Source organism: Melanerpes formicivorus, unplaced genomic scaffold (genome assembly GCF_026170545.1).
Source record: "Melanerpes formicivorus ecotype bairdi unplaced genomic scaffold, bMelFor1.0.p_v2 SCAF_51, whole genome shotgun sequence".
Taxonomy (NCBI): Eukaryota; Metazoa; Chordata; class Aves; order Piciformes; family Picidae; genus Melanerpes; species Melanerpes formicivorus.
Window position 1 is genome coordinate 2,120,695 of NW_027142403.1, and position 7,029 is coordinate 2,127,723.

Sequence of the window (7,029 nt, forward strand, 5' to 3'; positions counted from 1 at the left end):
ATATAGCTAGCAGCTGAAGTACCTCTGAAAGCTATAATGAAGAGTATCAGAACACAGCTTAATTTCTTGGCTCACCGTTCAGGCTGTAATTTTGTCGGTCTTGCCTCAGCTCAGTGTTCCCAGTACATTTAAGCAAAAAAAGGTTCAGATGTTTTCAGATATTGCTCTTTCAAGGAAAGATGGCTCCTGCAATCTTACCATCTCTCTGGCCCTTAGCAAAGATTTTGAGCCCAGTGACCCAAGTCCGACTGGGGAAGTAGCAGCACACCCAGAGTGGATGGCGTTACCCCAAGCCCCACACGAACCAGCAGCACAGAGTGTGCTGCTGCCTACTCACTCACCCCAGTGTGCTGCTGCCTACTCTCCCCAGATACCACCACACTAACACCACTCTCCCCAGATAACACCACACTGTTGTGCTTGCTTGGGACAACCTTCCCACTCAGCCAAGGGAGCAAGAGGAGCATCCAGTATTACAGTGGTGGGAGAAAGGCAGATCTCAAACCCATGGGAGGGCAGACTTTACTCCTCCCACTACTGGTACAACTCATTTCTGGAAAAACAAAACAAAACAACAGTGGGGATGGGATCTTCTGTTGTCTTCCTTCAAATAGAAGATAAGTCTCCTGGAGCATTCTTGCTCTACGCATGGGCTAGAAAGTCAGAATTTGCCAGAGGCAATCCTTCTGTTTAAGTGTTTGATGTGTGTTTGGGTCAGAGACCTGTCAGTGACAGAGGAGAGCCACAAATACTCCTTTCAGCTTGCCCACATGCATGTGTGTGTGCACAGAGCCTGTGACCTCAAACAGGAAAAAGGAGGATTAGAAATTCCTGCTAGCTGTGAGACAAGCATCTTGCTTTGAGCAACAGTAAGAGGAACCAAGAGGTCCAAAAACCAGTACAAAACATCCCAGATCCATAGGTGCCAGACACCCAGGTTTGAGCAGGAATCCCAGGTGTAGGGCAGCAAGCATCAGTAATGTTACTTATAATGCCAAGGCCCCAAAAGATGTTTAGAATGGAGAAGGTGTGCGGGAAGAAGAGAGGCAAAGGCACCACAGAAAGAGCTGGTGCTGTAGTGGGGACTTTTGCTAAGGAGGGCAGCAAGCCTGTTGAGGGGTATGGAGCACAGCCCTGTGAGGAGAGGCTGAGGGAGCTGGGGTTGTTTAGCCTAGAGAAGAGGAGGCTCAGAGGAAACCTTATTGCTCTCTACAACTACCTGAAGGAAGGTTATAGCCATGTGGGGGTTCATCTCTTCTCCCAGCAACCAGTGACAGAACAAGAGGACACAGTCTCAAGCTGTGCCAGGGGAGGTTTAGGCTGGATGTTAGGAAAGAATTCTTCACAGAAAGAGTGGTTTACCATTGGAATGTGCTGCCCAGGGAGGTATTGGAGTCACCATCCCTGGAAACATTCAAAAAAAGACTGGATGAGGCACTTGGTGCCATGGTTTAGTTGATTAGATAGTGCTGGGTGGTAGGCTGGACTTGATGATCTCAAAGGTCTTTTCCAACCTGGATAATTCTGTGATTCTATGATTCTATTTGCTGTGGATCCTCTGGGTAAGAGGGAGAGGAGGAAGGAGACATTCAACATGTCTCTCTGGAGACATTCCAAACCCATCTGGATGTGTTCCTTTGTGACCTTCTCTAGGCAGGGGGGGTTGGGCTCTCTGATCGCCAGAGGTCACTTCCAATCTCTACCATTCTGTGAGAAGGAAATACACTGGTCTGACGAGTGAATAGCTTTAGTATTTGGGTGTGGCTCATAGAACCCCTCTTCCAGTTCAAATGAGCAACTCTTCCTATAAGCAGTCCTGCATCCAGTGGGGCTTTGCTCCCTTTCAGCGGTGGTGAACCCTCCCGTGCAGAAGGAAGAGTCACGCTACCCGAGGAGAACTCATATGCCTCTCCCTGCCTGCAGACATGGTGGGACAGGTGCTTAGCAGTAACCAGCCTCTCTGAGATTTAGGGCTGCCTTGGCAAATACCTTGACAGCCCCAGCTATAGGAAGGCTGTGATTCATCAGAGGGCATGGCGAGAGCCCCTGCACATAGTCCATCACAGCCCAGACAGGTTCATTTGCTGAGGTGGGAAGGAGGGAGAGAGGTAACAACAGCCCTGCAGCTCCACAACTTCTTTGCATGAAAATATGAAGGGGTTTCCCTGCAGTGCAGAACAGTACTTTTGAACACTGATGATATTCTTTTCCTCACATATACACTGGGCCTCCAGCATTTTTCCTCCTATATCTCCTGGAACAGCTCCTCCCAGCTAAGCTCCTTGGGATCCATGCACATGGTGTGGTGTGGAATTCATGGAGAGACACTGGGAGGTAAGGTATCGTGTGATATACAATCCCCTGAACCCTTCCACAGCCCTTCCTTTTTCAGGCATCTCTGCAGAAGTCATCATAGAATAGCTTGAGTTGGAAAGGAGCTTAAAGATCATCTAGTTCCAACCCCCCTGACATGGGCAGGGACATCTCCTGTGAGAACCAGGTTGTTCAAAGCCTCATCCAGCCTGGACTTAAACACCTCCAGGGATGAGGCATCCACAACTTCTCTGGGCAACCTGTTCCAGTGTCTCACCACCCTCATAGTAAAAAACTTTGTCCTGAAGTCCAGTCTAAATCTACCCTGCTCTACTTTAAATCCATTGCCCCTCCTCCTGTCACCACAGGGCCTTATAAAAAGCCCCTCTCCAGCTTTCCTGTAGGCCTCCTTCATGTATTGGAAGGGTGCTGTAAAGTCTCCCCAGAGCCTTCTCTTCTCCAGCCTGAACACACCTCTGAACAGACCCCTAAGCCTGCCCTCACAGCAGAAATGCTCCAGCTGTCTGATCATTTTTGCAGCCCTTCTCTGCACCCTCTCCAAGAGACACATGTCCTTCTTGTGTTGGGCACTCCAGACCTGGACATGGCACTCCAAGTGAGGTCTCACAAGAGCAGAGTAGAGGGGTAGAAAACAAACCATATCAGGATCCATCTTTTCATGGGTATGCTGCAAGAAGTGTTCCAAAATGACCACAGTTTAGTGAGAGGAAAATAGGATCAAAACAACACTTTCAGAATCTGGTGGGCTACTGGCTTTATCCGATCAGACTGCTTTATGGGATGCAGAGCCTGAAGTCCCAGTTGTTCTTAGCAGAGGGATCTCCTCTACCCCAGATAACCACCAGACAAGAATGAAGAGTTGTCATGCTACCACCTACCTTTGTGCTAATACTCTTTTGCTGTGTAAAATCCACTGTGGATGCTGTTTACATCACAAACATTCCCTGAGGGCTAAGCTCACATGGCTGTGTGCTGTGCAAATTCGGGATGTGCCACCTCATTCCAGGCTGCTGAAAGGGGGAATAGGAGAGGTAAAGTCTGAGCAGAAGGGAATCAATATCAGCAGGGTCTGAATTCCCTGTAAATCTTATTTGACATGAGTATGGTAGCTTCCTTCCATTTCTTTGTGGAGTTTGTAGTGGTTCTGCAAGCTATTGGGCATATGTTATCCTGCAACTGCTTGAGTTCCTATTTGGTCACCACTGCAAAAACAAGTGAGTTTTATAGAAAACTTAAAGTGACCCAGGCTGAAAAGATGCTATGGCTATGAACTTAAGTTTCATCAGAAGTTTGCAGGCTGTGCCAGTCAGGAAAGCTCTATTTCCATTGTACCCAGTGTGCAAGGTTATTTTCATGGCAGCATAGGGTAACTCAAGTTGGGAAGAATCCCCCAGAGGTGTTCAGCCCAGCATCCTGCTCCAAACAGGGTCAACCACAAGGTCAGATTAGGGCTTTATCCACTCAGGTCTTGACAACCTCTGTAGATACAGAGTATTTTATCAATACTCATTGACAGGGGGGCATCCTGGCTTGCAGGCTGGGTGATGGAAGGTTTATTCCACCTGAGTGGCACTTACTGGACACTGCACCTCACACACTGGCTGTAGTGACAGCAACTGTGCTGTGAAAGTGCAGCAAATACCATTTGCAAGGAATCCTTTAAGATGCAGGAGTGCAGTGGAATAGCAGCACAGACAGTGATGGCAAGGTGGAGAATGAGAGCTTGGAAAGATGAAGCATTGGGGAAAACCAAAAAGGCTGGGTGAAGATGACACATGTTTGGGAACTGGACAAGATGCTGAAACTGGCTAGAAACTGAAAGATGAAACACAAAAGATAGACACAAGGGAATCAGAGTGCACAAACACTCACTGGACAAACTTAGCACAGAGACATATTGGGGCTGATGGGCAAAGAGGTGGAGAACATTAGAAAAGAACATGGAGTTTTATCCAAGTTGTTTGAAACCTTGCCAAAGAGTTTGGGGATAGATAGGGCTGGAAAGAAGAATTAGAGGAGTTGGTGTTGGAGGTGAGAGCAAAGAAACAAGCTGGAGAGGATCCAGAGGGAGTGGACTGTGTTTTAGGATGATGGCCGCTCTTAACCTTCTGCACATGGGGGCAGAGAGCCTGTGATGGAGCTGGAGATCCAGGGGTTTGACCAGCCTTTGTTGGCACACACCATGTTGTAATAACAGTGTCCAATGTTTAACTGGGGCAAACATATGCCACATATTTGATTTTTGCGGTAGGAAGAGGGAAAAGAGTTTATGAGGAAGGCATTGCACTGAGCACTATATTAAAGAAGCTGTCATGTTAAGAATAAACAAATAAAATCATTACAAAGATCACAGCTGAGATTGCCTATGCAATGCTAATTCAGCCCTGTCTTTGTCAGCAGTGCAATCGAAACCAAATTACACAGTAGCACAGATTATTTATTATCTTGCTCCACAAGACCTCTACCACAGAGCAAACACAAGAAAGTCATTAAATCTCTACCCTAAATTGTTTCCAGCCTCAGGAGAACACAACAAAGGGCTGTGAAGGAAGCTGCCCTGGGAAGGAGGTAGGGAGGAAGAACTGGTGAGAACAAGCTTAAACAGAGCAGCAACATTTACAACTGGATTATTAGTTATTATTTTTTTTCTCTCAAGTCAGAGTAATATTAAGGAAAGAGGTAGAAGTAATTAAACCAAGAATCCAGTTTCACAAGCTCCTGCTGTTCATCTGTCTCATAAATCTGAGCAGGTTGATGAGGATGGATTGCTGCAGACATCTCAAGCCCAGAGGATGGTAAAGGGCTGGGTGTATTCACAACCGAGGGCTCTAGGTTGGGAGGTAACATGGATTAAAGAGGAGGCAGCACCAAGGGGCTCCACCAATGCACAAAGCAAGGCAACAGGGAAGGTTTCAAGGCCAGTAGATAAAGAGGTGGCTCAGAACAACAGTGCTTTTGTGGCTAATGCACTGGATTCTCCCTGCTGAATCCCCTCTGTCTTAGAGGTGCAAGGTGATGTCTCTTTATCGATCTGTGGTTAGCCATTGCATCCAACAGATGACATCAATAAAAGGTATTGCAGTAATTCCTTGTGGTCCCAGCCTCCTAGAGACAACGACTGTCAATGGGTCCATGTCCAAGTGGAGGCCAGTGACAAGCAGAGACCCTCATGGATCAGTACTGGGACCAGTCTTGTTTACCATCTTTGTTGGTGACATGGCGTTGAGTACACCCTCAGCAAGTTTGCTGATGACACCAAGCTGTGTGGTGCAGCAGACAGGCTGGAGGGAAGGGAGGCCCTCCAGAGGGACCTTGACAGGCTGGAGAGGTGGGCACAAGCCAACCTCATGAGGTTCAATAAGAGCAAGTGCAGGGTCCTGCATCTGGGTCGGGGCAATCCCAAGCACCAATATAGGCTGGGCAATACCTGGCTTGAGAGCAGCCCTGAAGAAAATGACTTGGGGGTGCTGGTGGATAAGCTCAACACAAGCCACCAGTGTGCACTTGCAGCCCAGAAAGCCAATTACATCCTGGGCTGCATCAAGAGAAGCATAGCCAGCAGGTCAAGGCAGGTGATTCTCCTCCTCTGCTCCACTCTGGTGAGACCCCACCTGGAGTACTGCATCCAGTTCTGGAGCCCCTATTACTGGAAGGATCTGGACGAGCTGGAAGGTGTCCAGAGAAGGGCCACAAGGATGATCAGAGGGCTGGAGCTCTTCTCCTATGAGGACAGACCAAGGGAGTTGGGGCTGTTCAGTCTGGAGAAGAGAAGGCTCCGAGGAGACCAGGAACTCATGGCTGAAGGAAGAAAGCACAGAGTCCTCCTTGGACACCAGTCATTGAAGAAGAGAGCCTGACACTCATGATCTCTCAGTTTTCTACTGAATATGCCATATATGGAACAGAATAACTTGTTGGACAGTTTAGGTCACCTGTCCTGCCCTTATACTTTCTGTACCCCAACAGGTCACACAGGATTCAGCAGGGACCTTGGTCTCCATAGGAGCAAGTATAAGCAAGAGTCTTTCTGCGCACCTGCTCTCCAACATATGTCTTGTTCTTCTTGCCCACCTACAATTTAGCCCATGGCTACCCTAACCACTACCCTGACCAGAAGGGTCCTCCTTCCTGGGGACACAGTGCAGCCTGTACAGTTCTTGCACAGCTGAGGAGGGAAATCTCAGCCCTGTGGCTGAGCTTCCTCTACCCTCATGACAACCCATGGTGAGCCCCACTTGCTGTGTCAGAATGGATGGTGGGCACAGCCCAACCCCAGGAAAGAAAGGGCTCACCAGGATCTGCACTCCACAGAGCCTTCCCAGGGACCACATTCCAAGAATTGGGCCTCAGAGACCTGGTCTCAAACCTCAAGGAAGGCACATCTCAGGGACAGTGATTGCAACCACGCTCTTGCCATGATAAATGTGGCTACAGGCAGCAGTCCCAGGAGATGGGCACCTCCTCAGCATCACCTTCTTCCTGGCTTCCTCCTTGCTTACCCAGCACTTTTTCATCTCAAGTTCAAGGTAGTTTATTTAAAGATTTTTTTTTAATTATTATCTAATTCTTGCCCTTAAAAAAATAATGTCTAATGTTTAAAGTGCATCTCATTTTTTTAAGTGCAAACTTCCTGTGCCTGCTGCACACTCACAGCATCTTCTGGAGGGATTTGCCTGTTTGCCTTTCATTCCAGCT